A 27,291-nucleotide genomic window follows, 5' to 3' on the forward strand; every position below is an offset into this window, starting at 1 on the left:
AGCTCTGCAGTTTTAAGATGATGATGATGTGATGGTCTAAACTTGTACCAACTATAGAAGACACTTTGAATAAATGAGACTTGCTATAACCTCTTCAGTTCATGTATATATTTACATATGCCTAACTGATTTAATAGTCTACTCTGGTTGAGTCCAACAATGGGATTCAGCTTATAAAAATCATTTTTTAAAAGGGTCTAGAGCAGGGGTCCCCAACCCCCCAGTCCGTGGCCCTGTGCCAGTCCATGGACTGGGCTGGACTGGGCCGCGGAGACAGATCTCCCAAAAAAACACCCCACATGCACTCCCTCCCCGCACAGCCCCTTTGTGCACGTGCACGAGTGCATGCACACGCCCCTGTGAATGTCCCTGCCTCTTTGCACATGTGCGCGAGCATGGGGGGTGCCCCGCCTTCCCTGCACATGGATCCCGTCCTGTCCCAACCAGTCCGTGGTGACAGAAAGGTTGGGGACCACTAGTCTAGAGAATGTCTACCTGCCGGTCTGCCAAACATGCATTTATGTACAATTCTGTGGTGGATAGTTTATTTCTTAGGTAGCCAAAATGTTACAAGAAGGCAAGTTTGTTTCATGTCCCCCAGAATTCTTCATCAGAAATAGATATTAGAGGATTGGAGTAGGAAAGAAGGAAAAACTCTAAAAATATCTGGCCAGAGATAATGGTCAGTTATTCTTCTTTAGTCATTAAGTCGTGACCGACTCTTTTTGACCCCATGAGCCAGAGCATGCCAGGCCCTCCTGTCTTTCACTGCCTCCTGGAGTTTGGTCAAATTCATGTTGGTCGCTTCGATGACATTGTCCAACCATCTCATTCTCTGTCATCTCCTTCTCCTCTTGCCTTCACACTTTTCCAACATCAGGGTCTTTTCCAGGGAGTCTTCTCATGAGATGGCCAAAGCATTGGATCCTCAGCTTCAGGATCTGTCCTTCCAGTGAGCACTCAGGGTTGATTTCCCTCAGAATGGATAGGGGACTCTCAAGAGCCTCCTCTAGCACCCCAATTCAAAAACATCAATACTTTGGTAGTCAGCCTTCTTTATGGTCCAGCTCTCACTTCCATACATCGCTACTGGAAAAACAGCTTTGACTATGTCGGCAAGGTGATGTCTCTGCTTTTTAAGATGCTGTCTAGGTTTCTCATTGCTTTCTTCCCAAGAAGCAGGTGTCTTTTAATTTTGTCCCCATCTGCAAGGATCATGGAGCCCAAGAAAGTCAAATCTGTCACTGCCTCCATATCTTCCCCTTTTATTTGCCAGGAGGTGATGGGAGTAGTGGCCATGATCTTAGTTTTTTTGATGTTGAGCTTTAGACCATTTTTGGCGCTACCCTCTTTCACCCTCATTAAGAGGTTCTTTAATTCCTCCTCACTTTCTGCCATCAGAGTAGTATCATCTGCATATCTGAGGTTATTGATATTTCTTCCAGCAATCTTAATTCTGGCTTGGGATTCATCCCGTCCGGCCTTTCGCATGATGTATTCTGCCTACAAGTTAAATAAGCAGGGAGACAATATACAGCCTTGTCGTACTTCTTTCCCAATTTTGAACCAATCAGTTGTTCCATATCCAGTTCTAACTGTTGCTTCCTGTCCCACATATAGGTTTCTCAGGGGATAGATAAGGTGATCAAGCACTCCCTGGTCACAGTACCTATTGTCAAATCCCAATATTCATTTATACATTACAGTTTGCAATATGTATACATATTTTACCTATGGTTAGAGATGGGCACGAATATCAGTTCGGAGGTTTGCGCCAGTTTGTATGTGCAGCACCACAGTTGCCACATGTTCCCTTCCCCCGCCTCCCTGGCTGGATACCCCACTCATCAGCTAGCACATGCTCCTCTCCTTCTCCTCTTCGTCTGTTCAATCAGACTAATTTTTGGTACTTAAAAACTCCCATCTCATGACTTCTCTTCCCCTCCAACTAAACCACGTGCAATGTTGGCCATGCAGGTTTAAGAAATGATACAATGCTGAGTAAATACAGGGTTGAATCTGGCTCATTCACGTTACACACTGCTTCTTTGAACTCACCGTCATCAAAATGGGGTGACTGGGGCAATAATGTTAGTAAGTTTCCAAGAAGGATTGTACATATACATTTGTACCAGACAACTGGAGCAACAATAACGGTTCCTATCAGTTCAGTAACTGCTGGGAAAGATGAAGTCCTTTGCTTCCAAGATAACTGCAGATGTATCAAAAGACTTGGGAATACCTTGATGTGAGCTAATTATGTATGATCTTCCCAGTAAGGTATCTGCTAAATGATGATTGACTTAAATATAGCAAGTAGAGGCACAGTCAGTTGGTACTTGTATTATATGATGACTCTAGCCACATATAGTTACAGTTGATGATGGGTTATCCATGTTATCTCCCCCACAGAAATGAATGGTAGATACTGGGTCCCATCTTTTTTTTAAATGAACTTTTCATTACAGCAGTTATTCACTATGCTGCAGTTCTGCCTCTCAATGCTGCCATTTTCTTAATTTCTGAGGCTTCTACTTGTGCTTTTTATCCAAATGTATAAAGCATAGCAGCAAATTATGAGGTGAAAATTATACTTTTCTACTCTTGGATAGAACTAGCTATTGATGGAACATGCCTGATTTTGGAATGTGTTTCCAAGAAATGAAATTTGAGCAGCACACTTACTATGAGTCACATTACGGTCTTTTCCTAATTCTTTCTGGATTATGTACTCTGCATGCGTCTTAAAGAAAGAGGCTGAAATAGCAATCCCACCTTCTTTGTGAGTTGGTGTGGCTCCATAGAGATGCAAAGGCGAGGGACAAGTTGGTGAGAATCCACAATGCTTTGTTTCTTTTGACTGTTTGAGCAGTTTATTTATACAGGAGATTTTTAAAAAAATAGTTATCATAATAATCCAGTAAAGACAGATCTTCTTTGCTTAACATTGGCAACATATGTGTTCACCAGTTTCAAAAAGCAGAGAAATGCTTTAAAGTTAAAAGGCCAACAGCAGCAGCAGCAGCAGCAGCAATACTATGCTACCAAAACCGAGAAATGCAAACCATAGATCAAACCCCCTTTTTTGAAAAAAATGGGCAAATTGATGCACTCTTTTTGTACCTTAACTTCCACCCCAGGTAAACAGACAAGGTATATCCCACCATTTAATAATCTAAAGAAGAAGAGAGAGAAAACCTATAGGTCCAAGAAACACAACATCCAATGACAGATGATTTGCACTGGGTAAGTACAGACAATGCAACACTTGATAGGAATGTGATACAAATATGTTGTCTCTAGCTGTTTACACTAATTTCAGCTGCATCACACCGGTAATTATGCACTATATAGGAAGTGAGGTGGCTGTTGGGATTATGATATGGTGTTTACTCAAGATAAACATTTAGAGAGAATCATAGACGTGTAGAACTAGAAGAAATCCCAGGGGTCATCAAGTCCAATGCCTGCCAAAGCAGGAAATCCATAGCTTCAATTCCATTGCTGAACAGCTCTTGTTGCAAGGAAGTTCTTCCTAACATTAAGGTAAAATCTCTTTTTGTGTAATTTGAATCCATTGTTTTGGGTTGGTTGGTTGGTTGGTTGGTTGGTTGGTTGGTTGGTTGGTTGGTTGGTTGATTGATTGATTGATTGATTGATTGATTGATTGATTGATTGATTGACTGACTGATTGATTGATTTTTACCTTTCTCATTGAGAAGGACTCATGGCAGCTTACAACATTGAAAGACAATATTTAAAGTTGAAAACAATGAGTATACAATGGTGGTTAACATCATTAAAAGACAATATTTAAAGCTGACAACACTGATTATAAAGAGGCAGCTTATATCATTAAAAGGCAACATTAAGGCTAAGAACAAAAGTATACAAATGTTAAAAAGAAAAAAAATTATAATGGGAAATGGAAAACACAAGTAGTACTAAAAAGCTAGTCAAAGCACAAATACATAACAATCTGTCTAAAAAAATCACACAGCTGATTACAGAGGGAAGGCTTCCCTGAAGATTAAGTTTTTTGCCTCTTTGCGAAAGGACAGCAAAGTTGGAGCCAGTCTGGCTTCCTGTGGGAAGGAGTTCCAAAGTCTGGAAGTCATGACAGAGAAGGCCCTCTCCTGTGTCCCCATCAGATACACCTGTGAAGTTGATGGGATCATGAGAAATGCTTATCCTGGTGATCTTGACACCCGAGCTGGCTCATAATGGGGGATACGGTGTTTGAAGCTGGCTATCATATTGCTTCTCACTCTTCTCTTCAGGTTAAATATACCCACCTCCCTCACTGTACCTCATACAGTTTGCTTTCCAGACCTTTTCCGATCCTGGTCACTTTCTCTGGACATGTTCCAGCTTGTCAATATCCATCTTAAATTGATTCCAGAACTGGAATCAGTATTCCAAGTTGATTCTCCTTAAAGCAGTAAAAGTAATACCATTACATCCCTTGATCTGGCCACTAAAACTTTCTTAATGCAACCAAATATTTCATATGCTTTCCCCTCATGTTGCATCACATGATTGACTTGTGTTAAGCTTTAGATCTATTAAGATTCATTTTCACATATACTTCTGTCAAGCCAGTTTTACAATAAATCCCTTTTGAAACACCTTTGGTTTTTTGGCCAGTTCTCCAGTCTGATCAGATAATCCTGAATCCAAATTCTGTCTTCTGGAGTATAGCTACCCCTCCTAGTTTGGTGTCATCTGCAAGTTTCATGAGCATTTCTTCCACACTTTATCCCAGTCATTTATAAAGACGTTGAATGACACTGGGCCCAGAACTGAACCTTCACTTCTCTCCAGTATAACGAGAAACCATTGGCGAACACTCTCAGGGTATAGCAAACTACAAATCCACTAAAACCAAGCATCATCAAGTCTACTTTTTATCATCTTGGCCACTAGAATATCATGTGGTAGAAAAAGAGGACATTGATGTGTCCTTGTTTGAGTGCAGAAAGCGTTCAAACTGTGGCCCAAATTTCTTTGTTTCTGATACTAAACCTTCAGACATTTTGCTTTAAATGGAAGAGTTTCTCTGTCAGGAAAGTTTGTGTTTTTCAGCATTACCACGAAACATAAGATTTCATGAAACTGATTCTGTCACTTGCAGACTAGACTGAAATATTGATTTGATATAGGGATGTGTGCTGTCCTTGGACAACTGAGCAAAATTGGACAAAATCAGAGTAATTTGTAATTCCAGAATGTCTATAGGGTGGAATGCAGAATTGTACCTTCATGGGTCTTTAGTATCCCATTGGCATTTGTAGGGTTAAAATCAGCCAAAGAGTTCAACTGAGGAAATCTAAATTAAAACAGGGAACTGACCCACTGGTACGAAAGGAAAAAGAGAGTGACATCTAATCAGCCCAAAATCTCCCTGGACATCTAACAATCGAGTGTTCAAGGAGAATCACTCCCTTTATATATATAGATCTCCTCTCGTATACAGGAAACTGATGTTAGGTCTATTGAGCAAACTTCATTCAAAAATGCAAGTATTGCAGAAAAATGCACAAAAATACATATTTATTTTCATGCATCATTCAAATGGTAAACTCTCAAAGTCAGGCCACCAAACCTAATGAAGGAAAAATGGAACACACAGAGAAAACTAAACTGACAGATTTGTTCATCCTTAGCACAAATGGTCAACAAATCAGCAAACCTGGATCTTGTTGCAGACACTTTCATATGGAGGGAGCCTTTACAAACCTAACTCCCAGTCATCTGAATTTAGCAGAAAAAAAAATCACCAGAAGCTGGAAAATCCTCCCACTGTGGAATTTTTGATGTGCAAATAGAAATTGCATCCATAATTGCTTGTGCCAGTGGAACAGACAAAAGCAGATGCTTGATGTCATCTCATTAGATCTGCCCTTTTTACACAGCAGCCAGAGAAATGCAGGGAAAGTCTTGGCAGAAGGAATGGATGGTTGGCACAGCAGCAGAAAGATTCTCCTGGCTTACACTGTGGCCAACCTCAGGCACAGAGAGGAGACAGGGAGGAGGTGAAAGACTACACAAAGCAGAATCTGACCATTTTTCCATGGCTGGGTTTTCAGGTTGCTGATTAGCTTTCTCAGTGATGCCAGGGAAATAAGTCTGGAAAAGATAGGGGTGAGTCACAGAAACTGCCCTGATCCTGTGTGAAGTGCATAAGCCCAGTGGCATATCCAAAGAATCATGTGGTACCTGTGTTCCCTACTATTTCATCATCACACATTTTTATTGAATAAGTCAACAGACCATTTCAATATTACATCGTAAAACATATAAATATAAATAAATGTGTAAAATGATAATAAACAAGAATAAATGCACATAAAAACTACCTTTAAAGCAACTATTTGAAACAAACCCCATTGACACTCCAGGTAACCTCTTGGTGGTTATATGTAAGTAGTGAACCTCTTTAGTGCCATACCTCAACTAAACAGACCCCTTATTGACCTTGTTTCCTCAGGATTGCTGCTTTTACAGCAAAAATTGCCACTTTACAAGTTAAATGGGGGTTATCTCCTTGCAATAAATAAGTCAAATTACAGTGGTGCCTCACATTACGACGTTAATTCGTTCCAGTGAAATTGCTGTAGAATGAAAATGTCGTAAAGCGATTTTTAAAAGCCCATAGAAACGCATTAAAACCCGGTTGGTGCATTCCTATGGGCTGGAAACTCACCGTCCAGCGAAGATCCTCCATAGCATGGCCATTTTCGCCTAGAATCCATCCTAGAAAACAGTGGGTGGCCATTTTGAAAACGCCGATCAGCTGTTAAAAAAATCATCGCTTTGCGAGAATCGGTTCCCGAAGCAGGGAACTGATTGTTGCAAAGTGAAATTCCCCCATAGGGAACATCGTTTTGTGATTGCTTTTGCGATCGCAAAAACATCGACGTCAAGCGGTTTTGTCGTTAAATGGAGCACCACTGTACTCTCATCATCTCCAGAACCCCCACACTCCAAATAGGGTGTTAAGTAGAGTTTTCTGATATTAGCATATAGTTAACAATATCATAGATAATGTGCTAGATCTTCAACTTTTGCTGTCCCACAAATACAATCTATCTTGTATGGGAATGCCCTAATATTTAAACTTGAGGATCTGTCAGCAACATTGTGGTTTTTCCAGCTTACTTCTCAAAAATGTTCAGTCACTGTTGCCTTAAAAAGCCTGCCTTTAGAGAATAAAGTAGGCTTAATTCTAGTGTCTAGGACTGGTAAATGTCCACTACCAAATCCTTGTTGTCATTGACTTAGCTGCTTCAGTCTCATGAAATATTAACTGATGTTGCAAGTAAAGAAGGGAAAGGATCATCTCCCTATTCAGAGATAGGAAGGGCTGCATTTTTGAGTGTTAACTCCCAGAATTCTAGGAGTTTTATATACAGTATATAGCTCTAGGTGGCATTCATGGTTCTCCTCTTCTCCACTTGATTCTCACAACAACACTGCGAGGTAGGTTATGCTAAGGAAATATAACTGGCCCCAGGTCACCCAGCATGTTTCATGGCTAATGAAGATTTGAACTCTGATCTTTCCGTCCTAGTCCAAAATTCAGACTACTACAGCACCCATCTGCATTGTCTCTCAGGACAAACCCTCGCAAGGCAGGCTGCATTAAATATGTGTTTAGTAGAATATAGATCAATAATATCTGATTCTGTAAACTGAGGACTGAGATGGAGATTAGAACTAGAGATAGGAGCAGAGGAAGCTGCTTTAGAAAAGTTTCTTTACACACTTATCTAGACTAGGAAGGAGAAACGTGTGGTCTGTTGGCTCAAAAGGTGCCCTTGTACCTCTAGGAGTTATGGAGGACATTTCTCCCTATGTTTTGAGCTTTGAAGAATTTTAGGAGCAGTGATCTAAAAATGATTTTTCCCATCTTGGAGAATAAGGCTGGAAACTGATGTTAGAGATGGCCTACTATTACAGTGGGTTCTTGACTTGAGAACTTAATCCGTATTGGAAGGCGGTTCTCAAGTCAAAAAGTCTGTAAGTCAAGTCTCCATTGACCTACAGTGCATTGAAAACCGATTAATCCCGTAACAGGCCATTTTTGTTCCATTTTGGTTTTTTTCTGGTCTGTAAGTCAAATCTCAGTCTGCAAGTCAAACCTAAATTTTGCGGCCAGAGAAGTCTGTAACTCAAAAAGTCTGTAAGTCAAGCCATCTGTAAGTCAAGGGTCCACTGTAGAAGAGAAAAATCCTTACCTAATGAAAGCATCTGAATGTCATTGTAGTACTTCTCTTGTATCAGGGGACAAGTACATTGGCTTGCTTTGTTTTGCATTTGGTGATCAGGACTTAAGCATAGTATTCCTTTAAAGTCTCATTTTGCAAATCCCAAATGACTACTTCAGTAACCTTTCTGCAATATTCTAATGACGGGCTATCTCTAACATCTCTTTCTGGCATGACACCAATAACAGTGTAGAGAATAATGTTTGCCATCAAATGGGGAACCTCTGCCAGGTATATACATGTGTGAATTTACTCTAAGAAGCAAACATCAGGCACTTCCAGAAACACAGTCTAACCAGAACTCACCAAAGGACATAAATGGTTTTAGATTTTGATCTCATAAGGAGCATTGTTCGCAGTGGCCATTACATCAGCAATGTAATGTAATGGGAAGAGAACTTGATCCACAAAAGTTCACCTCTAAAATACAGCAATTAATCTTTAAGGTGCCACAACATTTTTATTTTTGTTTTGTTTCTTGTCTGATATGCTTGCAGAGACTAACACAACCAACACGATGAGTAAACAGGTAGCCAGTGCTACTCACCACAACAAACAACAAGCTGTTTTGCAAGTTCATGGGAGAAAAGCAAAAGGTGCCACAAGCCCCTCAAAACTAAGAAAGCAAGTAAGTAAACGTGGGTGGGAGGGAGACTAGATTTTACACAAAGTATGGGTATGGCATTTGTGTTCAGGGTGCTGTAACACAACCCTTCTCAGCTGTTTCCCCCTTTTTCCTGGCATCGGAGAGGATGCAATCCTTCTCATGCATTATTGATAGGTCCAAAAGCCTGCCAAGCCAGCCTTCTTTTTTTGTGACAGACAAAGGAGGGTACATGGATGGCACCTCTCACTGCTTGGGGCTCTTGCTTTCATTAAGAATATTTGCTGCCTGGTCTTGAGGGCACCCACTGTCAGAAACTGCCATTTGATAGATAGATAGATAGATAGATAGATAGATAGATAGATAGATAGATAGATAGATAGATAGATAGATAGATAGATAGATAGATAGATAGATAGATAGATAGATAGATAGATAGATAGATAGATAGATAGATAGATAGATAGATAGATAGATAGATAGATAGATAGATAGATAGATAGATAGATAGATAGATAGATAGATAGATAGATAGATAGATAGATAGATAGATAGATAGATAGATAGATAGATAGATAGACATATTCCAGAAGAAGAACAGAAGCTGAGTGAATTAGTGTTTAGGATTCTCTGAATCCTGATTACGCACACAGAGACACAAACACAGAAAAGTTAACCTCTCTTTACTTGTAAATCTTGAATTCTTTCACACATCCACACTCACACACATAACCAGATAAACAGAAACATCATGCATTTACAAACTCATATCCAGGAATTTTAAATCCCGATTGTGCACACAGAGACACACAAAGTCCAGAAACACCATGATTTCCCATGGATTCTGGGGTTTAGCAATCCTCATTTTCTTAAAAAAAAAAGAAGAATAAGAAGAAGTGTTGGAGCATGCTTCACACCGTTTGGTTTCTCTTGACCTCATCTTAAAACCTCTTTTAGGCTCTGTGACTTGCTTTCCTTCACCACTAACACCATCACCACTGCGTGCGCGCGCACACGCCACACGCTCGCCCGCCCGCCCGCCCGCCACTTCCCTCCTCTCCCTTTATTTCCTAATGCTTGCAGGTCCTCCAGGAAGACACAAGCACTTACAGTTGTTGAGTGATTAAATATTTATAATCAGGGCAATGAGTGAGGTGTTGAATAATAAATGCTAAGGTTGAGGCGGCCTTAGATAATTTCTGCAGATTTCTTCATCCACTGGCTCTTTGATTCTAAGGCAAAAAGAGACAGGGCAGGGGGGGAGTGAGAAAGAAATCCTTTTAATTAACCAAAAAACACCTCCATTTCATTTCTTTTTTTCCTCATTTTTTGCAGCTCTGACAGTTGATAGTCCTTTATCACTGTTTTGTTTGTGAACCCTGACCTTGTCACATCCTTAGAGCCGTCATTACCATCGTAGACAGGCATGTATAACATGCACCTCAGTAGTTGTTTCCTTTCTTTTAATTTCCTTCCCTCCCCTCCTCCCACATAGTTTTCCACAGGACAGGCCCATATTTCTCTCAGAAAGCTTGGCTGTCTGTCGGGTTGAAGGTTTAAACTTGAAATGTCTCAGTTAATGGAGGACCAGGAAGAGCTTACTTTCCCTCCCTATTTACGAGGTCATCCCACGGACTGAAAAAAAGGGCACACCACTAACAAAAGTGAGGATGTTCACACACACAAATATTTATCCTTTATGCATACTTGAAAATGCAGTTTTCAGTTTTTCTGTACTATCTGTGAAGGGGTGGTACACAACCTCCGGAAATGGGATTTTATCCATGAATGCTTGCAATTTGTGTTGTTTGTGTGTGTTCTATGCCGTCAAGTCAGAACTGCCTTACAGCAACCCTAACAGGGCTTTCAAGGAAAGTGATATGTTTATAGAGTAATTTTAACCAGTTCCACTCCCCAGTGAGCTTCCATGGCTGAGCAGGGATTCGAACCCTTTTCTCCAGAGTCCCAGTGCATCACTCTATCCACTAAATCAGTGGTCCCCAACCTTGGGCCTCCAGATGTTCTTGGACTTCAACTCCCAGAAATCCTAGCCAGCAGAGGTGGTGGTGAAGGCTTCTGGGAGTTGTAGTCCAAGAACATCTGGAGGCCCAAGGTTGGGGACCACTGCACTAAATCACACTGGGAATCTTTAGTGATTCAATAAAGGCATCACCCTACTGGTTGTTGTGGGTTTTTCGGGCTCTTTGACCGTGTTCTGAAGGTTGTTCTTCCTAACGTTTCGCCAGTCTCTGTGGCCGGCATCTTCAGAGGACAGCACTCTGTCCTCTGAAGATGCCGGCCACAGAGACTGGCGAAACGTTAGGAAGAACAACCTTCAGAACACGGTCAAACAGCCCAAAAAACCCACAACAACCATTAGATCCCGGCCATGAAAGCCTTCGCAAATACATCACCCTACTCTTGCATTTGTGGAATCCTGAACCAAGTGGTCTTTTCCTAATTCTTTCTGAAAACACATTGTGATTTTTATTCCTTAGAAACCTTCTGTTTTTGAGGATTGAGATTCTTTTCCTTACTCCCTTTATTTTTATCAGAGCATTGCACAATTCAAAACCATGAACCTACATCGAATATAGGCAAATCCAAGAACCAATTACATTGTCAAGACAACCAGATTATTTTTGACCAGATGCGGTAAGAGCTGGAGATGTGTGCAGAAAATTTTCCTCGACTTCAGCCACCAACCAGGGGCTTGGCATCCATGATGTGGGTGGGTTTGGTGCTGTTCCATGGAGGCAAGGTAGGCAATGGAAGCGGAAGAAGTACTATGGAAAAGAGTCATAGGAGCAAAAGAAGAAAACATTTGTCACCAGTGAAACTAAAAAAAAAAAATTTTTTTAAGATTCCTGAAGAGGAATCTGGAAGACAGTGTACAGAGGAAGATGTATAGGAGATGTACAGAAAGCCTTCACGAATACAATCTACAGGAGACCTTGCAGGAAGACATGAGAGAGACAGAAGTTCAGCCAGTTAGAGTCACCAACCCATTCCCTACAAAAAAGAAGAGAAGATTAGTTGTAATAGGAAGCTCCCTAATGAATGAGATTGAAAATGCAATGTCTTGGGAAGATCCATAAATCTGCCAGGTATGCTGTCTCCTTGGAGAATGGACTAGGGATATGGAAGGATTGCCATTGCTCATGAAACCCACAGATGCATATCCCTTTCTTCTCATTCATTTAGGAAAAAGACATAACCAAGAGGACTGTTAGGCCTCATCTTGAATACTGTGTCCCGTTCTAGGAACCACATTTTAAGAAGGATGCTGACAAACTGAAACACGTTCATGGAAATGCAGGTGGTGTCAGTAGTCCGCTCCGCCTTTTTCCACCTTTGGCGGATTGCCCGGCTGCGACCTTACCTAGACATGGGGGCGCTCACTACCTTAGTACATGCACTCGTAATCTCTAGATTAGACTACTGTAACGCACTCTACGTGGGGCTCCCTTTGAAGCTGACGTGGAAACTTCAGGTGGTGCAGAATGCGGCGGCCAGACTCCTCACTCGAGTGAGAAAATGCCAACATATCTCTCCTACTCTGGCCATGCTGCATTGGCTACCCATCCGTTTCCGCATTGACTTCAAAGTGTTAATGCTTACATATAAAGCCCTAAACAATTTAGGACCTCGATACTTGACGGAACGCCTACTCCCACCTAGATCTACTCGGATCACCCGCATGAGCCAGGAGGTGAGGCTGAGGAGCCTAACGCCGAGGGAGGCCTGGAAAGAAAGGACACGAAACCAGGCCTTCTCGGTGGTGGCTCCTCGCCTCTGGAACAATCTCCCTCCCGAAATCCGCGCGGCCCCCACTTTGGACACTTTAAAAAGTCAATTAAAAACATGGCTATACTGTACACTCAGGCCTTCCCTCCAGTTAATATCTGACTTTTCTTTATTCTCTCCTTATGTATTTTCTATTCTATTGTTGTATTCTGTTTATTACAATATGATTTATGTAATTGTGTGTGTTTTTTATATTATTTCACTGTTTTTACTGTATTGGAAGCCACCTAGAGTGGTCTTTTAGACCAGATGGGCGGGGTATAAATCAAATAAATAAATAAAATAATTAATAAATAAGAAGGGCAACAAGGATGATAGGGGAACTGGAAACCATGCCCTATGAGGAAAGATGAAAGAACTGGGCATGTTTAGCCTAGAGAAAACACTCCTAGAAAGTCAGTTAACTTTTTGGAGATGCTGTGGGGCAAGCTTAGCACTGAAGAGCTTGTTGTCAACTCTAGAAAATAACTTTAAACGTGTTAACCAAGAATCCTCAAAAGGCGTAAAGTAAAGTACTGCAGGGCTTGGAAAGGCGATCCTAGTGGCCTGGCTGGCTGATGGATTCTGAGAATTATAGACCAAAGAAAAGTTACTTTTCTGAGCTCTCAAACTCAGTGATTCACCACAGACAAAGGCCGATAAATAGAGACAGCTGGAACATATGGCTTCCTGCTTTTCAGCTCAGCAATATCTGCTGGAAAGGGGGACATGCCTATCAAAGCTGACATGTTTCAGCTAGCTATAAAATAATTGCTATCTATTGCGGCATGGTTTTCAAAGTTCACAAACAGAGTGTACTTCCTATTTGTCTGATATTGCAAAAAAAAAAGTTTAATTGAAAGATGTGATACAAAGCTCAAGATAAAAATCAGAAATGCTGGAGGCAGGTGCAAATGCCTCAACAAACTGTCACTCAGTGCCCTCTTTATTAACAAGTTCTGATGTTGCAGCCAGGCAGATCAAATTATTCCTTTAGTTTATCTACCTAGATAAACTGTATGCATTGAAAATTAAGACCTTCTTCTCTACCACTCTGTCTTGGTAATGACTATGCCAAAATCATGCATATTGACTGCCGAGTATAACTATGGCTGCTGCAGAGTGTCTTTTGGCTGTAATAATGTTAAAATTACATATTTTACATCCTCCTTTTCCCGGGGCCCTACTTGTCTTTGTTAAGCATTCCCCACAACTAATCGCTCTTTTGCTCAGTGGTAAAAGGTGACTTAGGTTTTCTCCCTAATTTTGTTTCTTTTCTCCTCCAAGGGGGTAATTGGTGAACCACAGCCTGCTAAATAGATTTATCACCAGTGGCCAAACATGCTGATAAGTTGCAAACATCCCTTTCTCAGTAGGGGCCACTGCAGAGCATTAAATAGGGAATCTGGGAAGAGAAAATGAGGACACCGTGGCAGAAAGAACCAGGTAAAAGTGGGAGAGAAATGCTTCCTTGGAAGATTAATCCATCGTTTAGTCCACCGTTAGAGTAATAAAAACGTTTTTGATTCATTTCTTATGTTAGGATGGAGAAGGCAATTAGTAATTGCTGGATTTATAGTATTTGTTGTGTGAAGTCAGCCAATAAAATGTGGAGAAATTTATTTTTTACCTCTCCACTCAAGGGTACTCCTTGCAAATATATGCTTTTTGTGTATTACAGTTGTTGTGATGTGTCTTGTATGTTATAATGCAATGAATTGGAGATGGCTTGAGATATCGCCATAGGATTTGCTGTTCCTCCAACTACAAACGTCTCACTTGGGTGTATTATAAACCCTCCTTTTTTCACTTTTTCTTTTCATCTTCCTAAACTCCCATATTTCAAGCTGGATGTTAAAGGCAGCGAATATTACCTATGATTAACATTTGCCCCCTCCAGCAGTGGGACTTTTCCTCAGAGATACTGTCTTAGCAGTTAGACTTACAAATTGTTTATTTTTAATGGCAGCACACTAGATGCAAAATAGAAAGAAAAGAAAGAGCATATGCTAAATGTCTCCTCTGATCTGATGCTTTTTCCCCCTCAGAATGCAACCCATCCTTAACCAAGTAAGCAGGTCCCATGAAAGAAACTGAAATCCTCTTTCTTTTCAGCTGCAGAACAACAAAGTAATGGTCACGAAGGGTTGTGTGTTAGAATGACACACCTTGTGCCAGCAACCTGCCTCCTGATCTTCCAGAAATCCTTCTGATTGTGACTAGCTAAGCTTAGTAGAGCACCCACCATTATATATGGAAGTCTAGTGGGGAATTTCAACAACAACAACATGTACTTTCTAACCCCTTGGATTTCTCTGCTCACTTGAGCTTGGTGGAAAAAAGGGGAGTTTGTCATGCTCCTCCTGGCAAGTCTGTGTTAAGCTTGGTAGGTAAAAAAAAATCTGCAAACTTTGTTCAAGAGGATGAATTTTTTTAATTTATTTATTTATTTATTTATTTATTTATTTATTTATTTATTTATTTATTTATTTGCTGACTTACTTGTTGACTTACTTATACTGTCTTTCTCTCCATAGAGGACCGAAGGCAGCTTACAACAGATAAAGCTATTTTAAAAAAACACAATTTTAAAATACTATATAAATAACATATTAAAAAGAACAATCAAACCTATATCAAGATTAAAAGCCAAGATTAAAAACAATTTTAAAACATTTGAAAATGTGTCATTTAAAAAAACAACATGCCTGAGACAACTTGCTACTTAAATACCTGCCCAATGATGGGAGGGGGCCAACCTGGCTTTTCCGGGCAATGTATTCCAGCACCTCTATGGCCTCACTCAGCCATACATTAGTGACATGTATAGTACATTCAAAGGGATGTGGTGGTGCTGTGGGCTAAACCGCAGAAGCCTGTGCTGCAGGGTTAGAAGACCAGCAGTCATAAGATCAAATCCACGCGACGGAGTGAGCTCCTGTCACTTGTCCCAGCTCCCGCCAACCTAGCGGTTCGAAAGCATGCAAATGCAAGTAGATAAATAGCGACCACCTCGGTGGGAAGGTAACAGCGTTCCGTGTCTAAGTCGCACTGGCCACGTGACCACGGAAGATTGCCTTCGGACAAAACGCTGGCTCTATGGCTTGGAAACGGGGATGAGCACCGCCCCCTAGAGTCGAACACGATTGGACAAAAATTGTCAAGGGGAACCTTTACCTTTACCTATAGTACATTCTACATCAAGCTACCTTTGAAAATGGTTTCGAAACTTCAACTAGTGCAGGTTATGGCTAGTGCAATTCAGCTCTGGGAAAGCAAAGCAAGTAGGCAGCCTTTGGTATGGGAGCTGGATATTTTTTAAGTTCCTCTTTTTAAAAAAAATCATTTTCTAAGCTTTTATTAAGTGACACAAAAGTAACAACTGGATAATGTGCAAAAACAAGCTATATTCCAGTATATCTCCCAAGGGAAGAAGTTCAAGAACTCTCTCCCCTTCAAGCTAAAGTGTCCTTAGTATCAAAATTCTGCCGGAAAATAAGTTGGACACACCCTGTAATCACCTGTCTCTTGTCTGTCTTTGTTTCATCATCTGCCAGCTGCCTTTCGCAGTCCTCAATCCCTGGAAACAAAGATAAACCAGTCCTGACCTGTATGTCCCTGGGGGCATCTGTTCCAGGGTCTCACAAACTGGGAGAGACAAAGATGACATAAAATGAGTTCTCTCTTGTAATGAGGGTGAAAGACGAGAGTGCAAAAAACGGTCTGAAACTCAACATCAAAAAAACTAAGATCATGGCCACTGGTCCTATCACCTCCTGGGAAATAGAAGGGGAAGATATGGAGGCAGTGACAGATTTTACTTTCTTGGGCTCCATGATCACTGCAGATGGAGACAGCAGCCCCGAAATTAAAAGACGCCTGCTTCTTGGGAGGAAAGCAATGACAAACCTTGACAGCATCTTTAAAAGCAGAGACATCACCTTGCCAACAAAAGTCCGAATAGTCAAAGCTATGGTTTTTCCTGTAGTGTTGTATGGAAGTGAGAGCTGGACCATAAAGAAAGCTGACCGCCGAAGAATTGATGCCTTTGAATTGTGGTGCTGGAGGAGACTCTTGAGAGTCCCATGGACTGCAAGGAGAACAAACCTATCAATTCTAAAGGAAATCAACCCCGAGTGCTCATTGGAAGGACAGATCCTGAAGCTGAGGCTCCAGTACTTTGGCCATCCCATGAGAAGAGAAGACTCCTTGGAAAAGACTTTGATGTTGGGAAAGTGTGAAGGCAAGAGGAGAAGGAGACGACCGAGGATGAGATGGTTGGACAGTGTCATCGAAGCAACCAACATGAATTTGACACAACTCCGGGAGGCGGTGGAAGATAGGAGGGCCTGGCGTGCTCTGGTCCATGGGGTCATGAAGAGTCGGACACGACTAAACGACTGAACAAACAAACATGAAAACATATTGAAAACTGCTGGCCATCAGGACCAGGTCAGGTTCATTATAATAGAATAAAAGAATGAGATAGGTAAGGATACATGAACATGCCACCCCAGTGGTACGTTGGTTAGCACAGGGTATCTGGCTCATCTTTTAGCAACTGTTGTGAGCTTTAATATCCAAGATGAGTATATTCTGATGCTTGCAAGAACCTTGAAATGGCCCTATCCAGTACTCTCTTGAGTGACCAGAGAACTCTAGCAGTATGTCCCATCTTCATAAGACAATTGGGAGAAACTAAAACTTTCTGTTTCCCACAAATGATGTTTGTGTGGACAAGGGTAAAGAAACGGTCTGGTACAGTGGTTCCCAACCTTGGGTAACCCAGGTGATCTATGAGCAGCTGTGCTGGATGAAGTTTCTGGGAGATGCAGTCCAAGAATACCTGGGTTACCCAACGCTGGGAATCACGAGTCTAGTGCATTTCCTCAGACACATATTTTTGTATATTCTTTTCTCTCTGCTGCACAAATTTTCATTTGTGGATACCCTGGGCAAATCCCTAGGCAAATCAAGCCGGAACGATCTCCGAAAGCAAAAATGTTGAAGCTGAGGTCTGTCTTACTTTGGGCACAACATGAGAAATCAGGATTCTCTGGAAAAGACAATCATGCTGGGAAAGGTGGAAGGCAGCAGGAGAAGAGGAAGACCAAATATGAGATGGATTAACTTCCTAAATGAAGCCACAGGCAAGAGCTGAACAGGTCATTTTGGAGATGGCTCATTCATGGGGCAGCCATAATTTGGGGGGGGTGAGTAGATGGCACATAACAACAACAACAACAACAACAACCAAACTTTAACGCAGAGTTTAATACCCTTCCAGAAATCTAGGAAGGAAAAAGAGGTTCCCAAAACACACCTTACTGTTTCAGAGCTGCACTACATGCAAATATTAAATATAGAGCAACAGCCTCAACGCCGCAAGTCTGACAGACTGTGCCATCATTAGCTTTGTCACTGCGTTTTCCTCTATGCCCATCACAGCTTCAACATTTAATAGAGGACAATTGTCTCATTGTATTTTTAATTTTTTACTTTTATAAAAAAAGAGATGAAGATAAATTTAAATTGAGACAACTTTGCTGGGGGAGCCTCCACTCATTTGTGATGTGTGCGACTCAGCCTCTGGAATTTTTTTGCCTCCAACAATGGTAGTTATAGAGAAAATATTTACTTTGAATCTATGTTTCTGCTGTGGTTTGGAATTCCAGCTTGACACGCTGTTTGAAAGTTCCCAGTTATAAATTACATTCTATATTAAAATATTAAGAAAAATAAAAGGTCAGAGGGCTGAATTAACCTGAACGAAAGCATGGCACCTTTAGATAATTTCAGTCCCAACACTCTGATGCTTCTGGGATTCTGACTTTTGACGCGGAAAGAGCAGTTCTGTGTTTGGAGGTTACAATAGGACACTAGCTAACAAACAGCTCTGTGAGCTGGCAAAAATGGATGCATGTTAGGTCCTCCTAAGGAAGCTAGTAAAGTAGAGAGGGTTAAAATAAAGCCCTTACAGATATCTGACGACTGCAACTCCCAGAATTCTTTAGCATTGACTAGGTTACTACAGCTAGTAAGTACTACAGTCCAGTGACATGTAGAGGATTGTGCTTTACCCACCCAGCGCTAAGGCTAGAGTAGACATACCAGAAAATAGGATGAAGAAGGTCAAGTAGGGATGAATCTACAGAGGGAAAAATGTTCTAGGAGAGACTTAAAATCCAATAAGAAACCAAATATGCTCCATCTTCTACAAAACAGCCTTTTAAATGTCTGAAGATGGCTGTCATATTGTCTTCTAAATTCCTCAACCTATTTGTGGGCAGAGAAATTGGGGGAACCATTTCAGCTTTATTCTCCAGGGGAAGAACATGTTCTCCAGTTGTCTCTCAGAGGACACAATTTACCATAAACATTGGTTATACAGTATGTATTTGTTTTCACCACCACCAGTCCTTTCCAAATGCTTCCTCTTTGGAAATTCCTTTCCAACAGAATTTATTTTCTATTAATTTAATCAAGAATGGCCAACATATTCATGAGTAAAACATTTGGACAGAGGATGAGAGGACTAGTCATATCACCTTGAGGTCTTTTCTTTCCCAGGGAAAACGGAACCAGCTCCCTCTACTGTTTCCCATAGAGCTTGGTTTCCAGACTTTTAACCTATTTTTTCACCCGCTTCTGGACACAACACACCTTGTTCAGCTAGCTCTTGCTTGCATTAGTGAACTTTCATCTCTAGATGAGAGTAGGCACTCTCTCTTACAACTTTGTCGGCATCAAGGCTGACTCTAGATAAACAACTCTCTCTTTGACTTCAAGCCACATTTGAAGTATAGCTCTTCTTCCTATATCTTCTGCATTTCTGGGGCTCCAGATTCTACATCTGTCTTGAAATTAGTCAGTAATGGCTGGCTAGCATCAATTACATCAAAACCATGGCTCTGCTCTGGTGAGCCCTCAGGTTGGGCATAGACAGAGAATGGTGAGAGAGTCCTATCCACAGGACATTTTTTCTCTTTCTGGAGTTCCATCAAGATCCAGTGAAGGAGAAGAAATAGGAATGTTTATTTCTTATTTTGAATGCCATGAATACATTGTGATGTAATGTTTCTAATGTTCTGGAGTTTAAATGTGCAGGAAGAAAAATATACCCTCTGAGTTGAGAAGCGATGTGTCAGTGTAGAGGTCCATGCAGAATTAAACGCAACGAGGTCTCCGCCCACTAACTTTAGCTCTGCTGCCAGGAACTGTAATAATTAATTGAGTCTTGATATTTCAACAGCCTTTGATTATGGAATGGAGCTGAGTGGAACATTTCACACATAAAAGCGAGTGAAATGAAGTGGCAACCAGGTGTAGGGGAGGGGGAGAGAATCTGCATCTTGTTCACTTCTGTGAAGATATAATGAGAAGTAAGGACGAAAAGAAATAAGGAAGGGGAATAAGAAGAAAAGAACCCACAGGTTTAAGAAGAAGAGAGTCCAGGTTTTTATTTTCTTCTTTGCCAGTATCGGTTGTTGTTTTTCAGTTGCACAGGCTTTTAAAACATTGCACTACAGTCACAGCGAGTACTACAGGACAGCTGAGGGAACAGATGGTCAGATGACATTTTGTCCTCAGAAGTATGACCATATTATTGAGTTAGCACATGATAAACGTAGGCCAAGATTTTGGTCGATCTTCTCACCAGTCTTTGGGACAAAAGAAATGGAGAGAGGCCAAATTATTGTTCCTTAAAATTTAGGACCTCCCCTCCCCCACCAAAACTAATTCTGAATATCAAAATACGATGATAGAGCTAAGGAAGAAAACTGCGAGCAGTAAAACAATACAATCTCTAATTTTGCATTTCCTGATCCTGAATTCAGAATAAACATAAATTGGGATTCTTATTATGAAACTCATCATGCTCTCAGGTGATCTGCTTGTATACATTCATACTATGTAATGGATTTTTACAATATTTAGAAAATGTATTCTTAGGGGGCTAAATCCAGTGGCAGCCTCGTCTAGATTTGGACCCATGGAATTATCAGAATGTATTAAATCAGTGCAGATGTAAGTACCATTGATTCAAAGAGTCTGCTGCAGCATGGAGTAACATTTGGATTGTTTCCATGATGTATGGAATTTTGGTTTAAACAACAAGGTTCCCTGCAGAATGACAGGTTCCTCATTAAGGGACTAAGGTATCTGTGGGATGAGGTTTGCTCATCATTCTGAAACTGTCCCATGTGCAGCCCTATTGGCCTTTGGTGGCACATATGGAATTACTATAAGATTGGAACTAGGAGCAAGAGCCAAAATGTTGAGTCATCATGAGCTTTGGGGCATAACAATTAGAAGGGAAGACTCTAAGACTATGATTCTTTGGTAGACCTTCTTGTCTTGCCAAAGGATATCAGATAGCTGAGATAAGACACTTGACCAGTCTTAGTCAAGTAATTTGGTCTTCACAATTGTAAAACTGCTAATGAGCTCCTTTTGGCAATCTGCAGATCCTTCCTCTGCATGATTTTCAGAACAAATTTTTATCTTTCCATTCCTGCCTTCTCCCTTTGTAACATCTTGCCAGAGGAAGAGACCTCAAGATCTGGAAAGCCTGCACACATTTTTCTGCATTTTTGGTTGGTTTAATAAATTATTGCACTATGGATTCCAAAGTTAAGTGGCTCTTTGTCTGAGAAGGAATGACTGTCTGTACAGAAATACTGACATTGGCAAGCCTCTCCTATCTTCTGTTTGGGACTCCCTAGGATCGCAGATTCCTAAATTCATAATAGAAACTTGTCTGTGTACTTTTGCTTGTGAAAAATCTGCAAAGTGCAAATATGATCTGATAAAGGCATGTTTGCAGCTGGCTGGATACCTCAGTGAGTTAGGTATCTGTCTGCAGAGCCAAAGACTGGGGATTTAATTCCTCATTGTACATCCCAGAATAGCCAGCCTGTGTGGCCTTGGGTGAGCTGCACAGTCCCAGGATGCACGCAGAAGAAGGGAACAGTAAAACACTTCTGAACAATTCTAAGGAGAAAACCCTGAAAAGAGTTGGCATATGTCAGAACAGACTTGATGGCACACAATTATTATTATTATAAAGATATGTTTAGGGGTGGTCTTGTTATCTTCTGCCATTCTAGTAAAACTCATTGCAGTGAATTTCCATGGGTATTAAGTGTATATATTCATGCCTTTACAGAAATCAACAGCTCTCCCCTCCCCAAACAACGGCAATGAGAGGGCTCCCAGTGAAGCTAATGAGACCAGATCTGTCTTAATCAAAGGACTTTGGCTTAAATGGATTGTGGCAAGTGGCACTGAAATCCATTCACCTGCAACTTAGTATAATAAAAAAGAGCTTTGTTTTATTTTCTTAGGAGCAGCTTGAGGATGAAAGGAGGGAAATCCTGGGATTTGTGAAATGCAGGAGGGGAATTGCAAAGAAAGAAGCAGCTGAACATGGCACATGACAAAGCTTCAGGAAAAACAGCCTCTAATAAGGATAAGTATGAAAGCAATGATCTCAAGACATCGAGCACTCCACTTGCAAAAGAGTAAGAAAGCAAGGGCAAAGAAGGGCTGTTGTAACATCTCCATTTACTGCAAGTATCTTGTGCAAGACGGTTGCCTATTTCTTGGCTGAAATCCAGCTTGGGATAATTACGTTCTGCCTACATTACTTTTTTTGCCATGCTGTTTCAATGGGACTCCAGATGTGTGACTCCATTTAAGCATGTTTACTCAGAAGTCAATCCCGCCGCGTTCAGTGGGATTTGCTCCCCAGTGCTTGGGATTGCAGCCTTAATTTTGCACCCACGGTGCTGTGCAATGCGGCTATCCAGGCCTCAGAGCAGAGGGAGCAGCATTTAAGCAATAGGCAAAATGATTCTTTTATCTGCGGTTTGTAAAGCGTTTCAAAACTTTCTGCTCATTTGAGAATTTAATGGCAAAATTTAATTGCAGTAGGAGGAAGCCAAACACAAGGAAGAATCTCGTCATGGAATGCATACATTAACACTGGGACTTTATTGTCATGACAAGTAATGATGGCTACTAACTCTCAAGCCCAGTTCATATGTCATCCTAGCCCAGAAGATGGAGTAGTTACTTTGTTGAACCACAGTTATCAGATTCCTCCAGCCAGTCTGGCCTAATAGCAGTGACTCTGCTAAGAACCCAAAATACATGAATATCCCTTCTTGCAGTATCAGCTAGGGATATAAATTCTTCTAGGTCTTGAAGAGCAAGAAGCTGAAGAATTTTTCTCTACACTTGAGAGATGGGAAGATTTTTTTTAATTCGCTCTTTCCAGTTCTTGATTTTTGTGCAAAACTATGAAAGTCGTTGCCTTCTACTGTAGACTTTTAAAGATAATAAGCATTGGGTTGGTCGTTTGCATCTTTTTGATCAACCACCCAATTCTTTTCTGCTCATTGTATCTCTCTCTGTGTGTGCTTTGCTTCCCAATTGAAAAAGGCAGAAGTTTTGTGCTTAGGGAGTAGATCCTGGTTGGCAGTGGTGGCTGATTTTGATCTGTTCTTCCCTTTTGGAGATAACACTGTGTATTCTATACAAGTCCTGGGACACCTAACACTAGCCTGCTGCCTCAGGTGGGGTGGAAGATGCTGTCCCATTGCTAGTGCTGAAATAAGATTCAGCTTCCAGTCCATAAGAACATTACAAAATAGCTGTGCCACAGAAGGCTTGTCTAGTCCAGTGGTTCTTAACCTTGGGTTGCTCAGGTGTTTTTGGACTGCAACGCCCAGAAACCCCAGCCAGTACAGCTGGTAGTGAAGGCTTCTGGGAGTTGCAGTCCAAAAACACCTGAGTAACCCAAGGTTAAGAACCACTGGTCTAGTCCATCATTCTGTTTATTCAGAAAGCAACCAGTTGCCCATGGGAAGTCTTCTGGTAGGACACACTTTTCTGCTCATAGTGCAGCCTTTGGTCTTGGATAGAACTCACATTCATTGTAAATAATAGACACTAACGGCCACAGATGTACAGTCACTTCCGTGTATGAACTGAGAAAGAGACATGATCTCATCTTTTGCTTTGGGCTGCATCATGTCTTTGGCCATGGCAAAAGAAGGTGTGGAACAAAGTCGTCCAAGCTGGAGCAGTGATATGTGCAAGTGATAAGGGAAAAAAGGGCAGACTGGGAGAGGCTCTCAGGGATACCCGGAATAAGACGAGGGAGAGCAAGGCTCTAAGACAAGGACACAAGGCATTATCTGGAACTGCAAAGAATCACAGCCTTTAGGTAACAGTCGCCTTCCAGGGATACCTGTGAACAAAATGAAGCATTGCTTCCTTAAGAATGTTTCTACAATTACTGGTTGACTTTTCTTTAATGGAAGCTAATGGTTAAGAGATGATCTCTCAAAATCTGCCCATCCAAAAATATTTTGCCTCCTGAGATACAGCCATAAATGGGGTCCCTGCCTCAACCGCACTAGGGTGCACAACATCCAAAGCCAACTCAGTTACTCTGGCACAGGACTGACAAAATCCCACAAACACTTCTTCTACAACCTGGCAATGAAAATGCAATAACTGCAAACCCAATAACATTTTTGCTGGTTCCTTCATGGTACCCCAAATCTGCTGCCTGGGTTGGCTGCCTCACTCTGCTTACTGCTGCTGCTCTAAGGATCCATCATGCTGTGTGAAAAGATCATCTTCTCCCCCAACGCTTGGGAGTGTAGGATGGTTGTCTGTGTCTGCTTATACAGTATGTGTGTGTGCATGGATGCACAGGAAAGAAAAAGAAAAACTGAGAGAATAAAAAACTGGAGGTATAGATCCATTCATAAAAGGGATTCAGAAAGAGAATTATGAACTAAGTGGAGGATTGAAGGCATCTTATACATTTAGGAACATTTTTTGGCAATCTGAGGTGGAGGAGTGAAGGTATGTCTTTTGGTCATCCCCCTTGCATTCCATTTTTATATCAGTAAAATTAAAAATATTGCCTTTCTTTCTGCCTATCAGAACCACAACTCTAAGAACATGAACCTTAGATACCTGAAATCTGGAATATTTATTTTTAAAAATCTGTGAATATATACTAGACATATTTAAAGCTTTTGATTGTGTTGAATGGCCAACATTAAAACTTGTTAATCTTTAATTTAATTTCATTTAATTTAAAGTTTCACGGAAGAAATCCACTAGGGATCCATTTTGCTGGCAGTTTCAATCCCTGTATTGGCCATCTGTCAAGAATTTTTGAATACTGAAGGATCTCCCACATCACAAGGCTCCCGAAGGCTTCCCCAGATCAAAAGGGATCCCTTGAGAGCCTCAGAAACTGAGGGGATATGAAGCTTTTAAATTAAATAAAATTAGATTAGATTAACATTGCAAACTGATGGCATAATCACCGTTTATTTCTGCAGAGTTACACCAACAGGAGTCTGCCCTTTAATATAAATTGTCTGTGTATCTGAAGTCTGCAGTGTCATCTATGGTCACTAGGGGTCACTTCTCTAACCAATACATAGATTTGCAACTGACACAATCTGAAGATAAACGGAAAGAAATGAGTTATATTGTTATAGGAAACCTCTAGCAACATAAGTAAGTAGATCCTTTCCTTGGGGGTTGTAGAGTGAATTATGGCAGTGGAAACACCTAGGAATCTCAGAAGCCCTAACTTCCCTCAGAGTGGATGGGCATGAAGTTATAAATGAAAACGTGACATGGACATTGTCCAGAGATGGACTAATACAGAGATTCCCATCCTTGAGTATCCCAGGTGTTCTTAGATTTCAATTCCCAGAAATCCTTTGCTAGCATTGCTAGCACTAAAGGCTGCAAAGGCTTGGAAGTCACTGAACTAATTCATTAATCCCTAGTTTGAGACACGTAGAATTCCCCCCTTTGGTGACATCCTTCACATGATTTCTGGAGCTTAAGTGACTTTCTACTGAAGTGATGCCCAAACTGTGTTTTCCCTACTAATGCAACACTCATGGAAGAGAAAGCAGGAAACATTTGCACATCCTCTTTTGCTATTTACCTCTATCACGTGAAACAGATGTGTGCCTAAAAGGAAGTTCTGGATATAGCATCCACCTCTACTGTCTCCTATGCACAGAAAGAAATGTGCTGAAAATCAGCTGAAGTCCACAGATAGAGTCATGGGCTCATAACAAGCAATTAGATAGACAGAAGGATAGAAAGGCAAACAGATGGATTAAAAACCAAAATAGCAATGTAGACAAATGGACCATCGAGTCAAGGATGCCAAAAACTGGTTTCACACCAAGAGGAAGAAAGAGCAATGGAGGCGGTGCTGTTGCATCCTGTACAATTTAGGTACTGATTGATCCTCTTTTATTGGTGTTGTCTCTGGAGTATGTCTAGGCAATACAAGGGAAGAGATTAACAGCATTTTAATGCTAGCTAACTTTAAAAAATTAAAAAATGTCCGATGTGCTTGATAGACTATTTATATTATTCACTTATCAGTGGTACCGGTGCTTCTATTTCTAGGGACTACTACACTCAAATTTAATGAGCTTCTTGATGGACAAAGAACTTTGTAAACTTCCCCAACCATAACTAGGATTCAGTTCAACAACCTACCATCCTCTTACTTTCATCATCTGAGATGTGAGCATTTCTTCTGAATTTGGACCCATGTAGTGAAAGATCTGTCATGTTTTGCAGTTTCTTCAGCAAATGGCAAACTGCAAAACTGACTGGTACTGGGGGTTTATGGAAGGGCGGGGGGGAGAGAGTGTAAAACAGAGAGAGAGAAAGAGAGAGAGAGAGATCATATGATGGAGACTTGTGCTGTGGAAATGACATCATCATCATCATCAGTGACAGATTCCCACTAATCAAAGACTCTCCTTTTCCATTTTGGACTGCATGTGACTTCAGTGCATGTGGGCTGTCCATATCTCAAAATTGAGAACGGAAGTCTCTAATCAATAACAATCTGCTTCAGCTATTGATCTCATTCCCACTGCGTGTGCGGAGCCGTACTGTAGGATTTTGGCCACAATGACCAAAAGTGTGATATTTTCATGGGTATAATTTCCACTGGTCATGCTGCCGTAGGGTTCTGAGAGTTGTAGTCCAAAAATGTGTAAGGAGAGAGGGTTGGGGAGCTCTGCCTCTCCTTCCTAGCTTTCTGCTTGTAGAAAGCTAAATGGGAGCAGAAGTGGGCCTAGATTTGGGAGATCTCCATGAAATACGAAATGCTGAGGAACCATATCATGGAGATGCTCCAAAGACAGAAATGGCACTTCTCTCTGGGGGCATCCTGGGTCTGTGTGGCTTGCCTAAGGCCACACAGGCTGGCTCTACTTCATAGGAGGCACCATGGAGAATTGAACTCACAACCTCTGTCTCCGCAGCCAGATACCTAATCCATTGAGCTATCAAGCCAGTTTTATAGTGAATGCTAATTAATATATTAAGGTAAAATTTGGGTTCAAGTATTGTGTGGCATGCACCCATCCCAAAGGATGGCCTGTGAAACAAAGAGCCTCGTGGAAGTGCAGGCTATTGTTTCATTTGCTCCTAGCAATTCATAATAATTTGCTTTTCTGCTGAATACATCATTGCAAATAATAATGTATTTCTTGGAATTCTCAAAGAATAAAGTTGAAAGAATGCATCACATAGTAAGTCCTTTCTGCTCTC

The 27,291-nt window shown here is 41.1% G+C and overlaps 2 long non-coding RNA genes across 2 annotated transcripts in view; one reads left to right on the forward strand and one right to left on the reverse strand.

Annotated features, from left to right (window-relative positions):
* The window catches only part of LOC144586091 (uncharacterized), a 335,115-nt gene that overhangs the window by 19,350 nt on the left and 288,474 nt on the right, over positions 1-27,291 (reverse strand). The window lies entirely within an intron of this gene.
* On the forward strand, positions 3,147-9,009 carry LOC144586090 (uncharacterized). Its single transcript, XR_013540818.1, has 2 exons — positions 3,147-3,246; positions 8,768-9,009. It is a non-coding gene; the product is annotated as an uncharacterized LOC144586090 (long non-coding RNA).

Source organism: Pogona vitticeps, chromosome 1 (assembly GCF_051106095.1).
Source record: "Pogona vitticeps strain Pit_001003342236 chromosome 1, PviZW2.1, whole genome shotgun sequence".
NCBI classification, from domain to species: domain Eukaryota; kingdom Metazoa; phylum Chordata; class Lepidosauria; order Squamata; family Agamidae; genus Pogona; species Pogona vitticeps.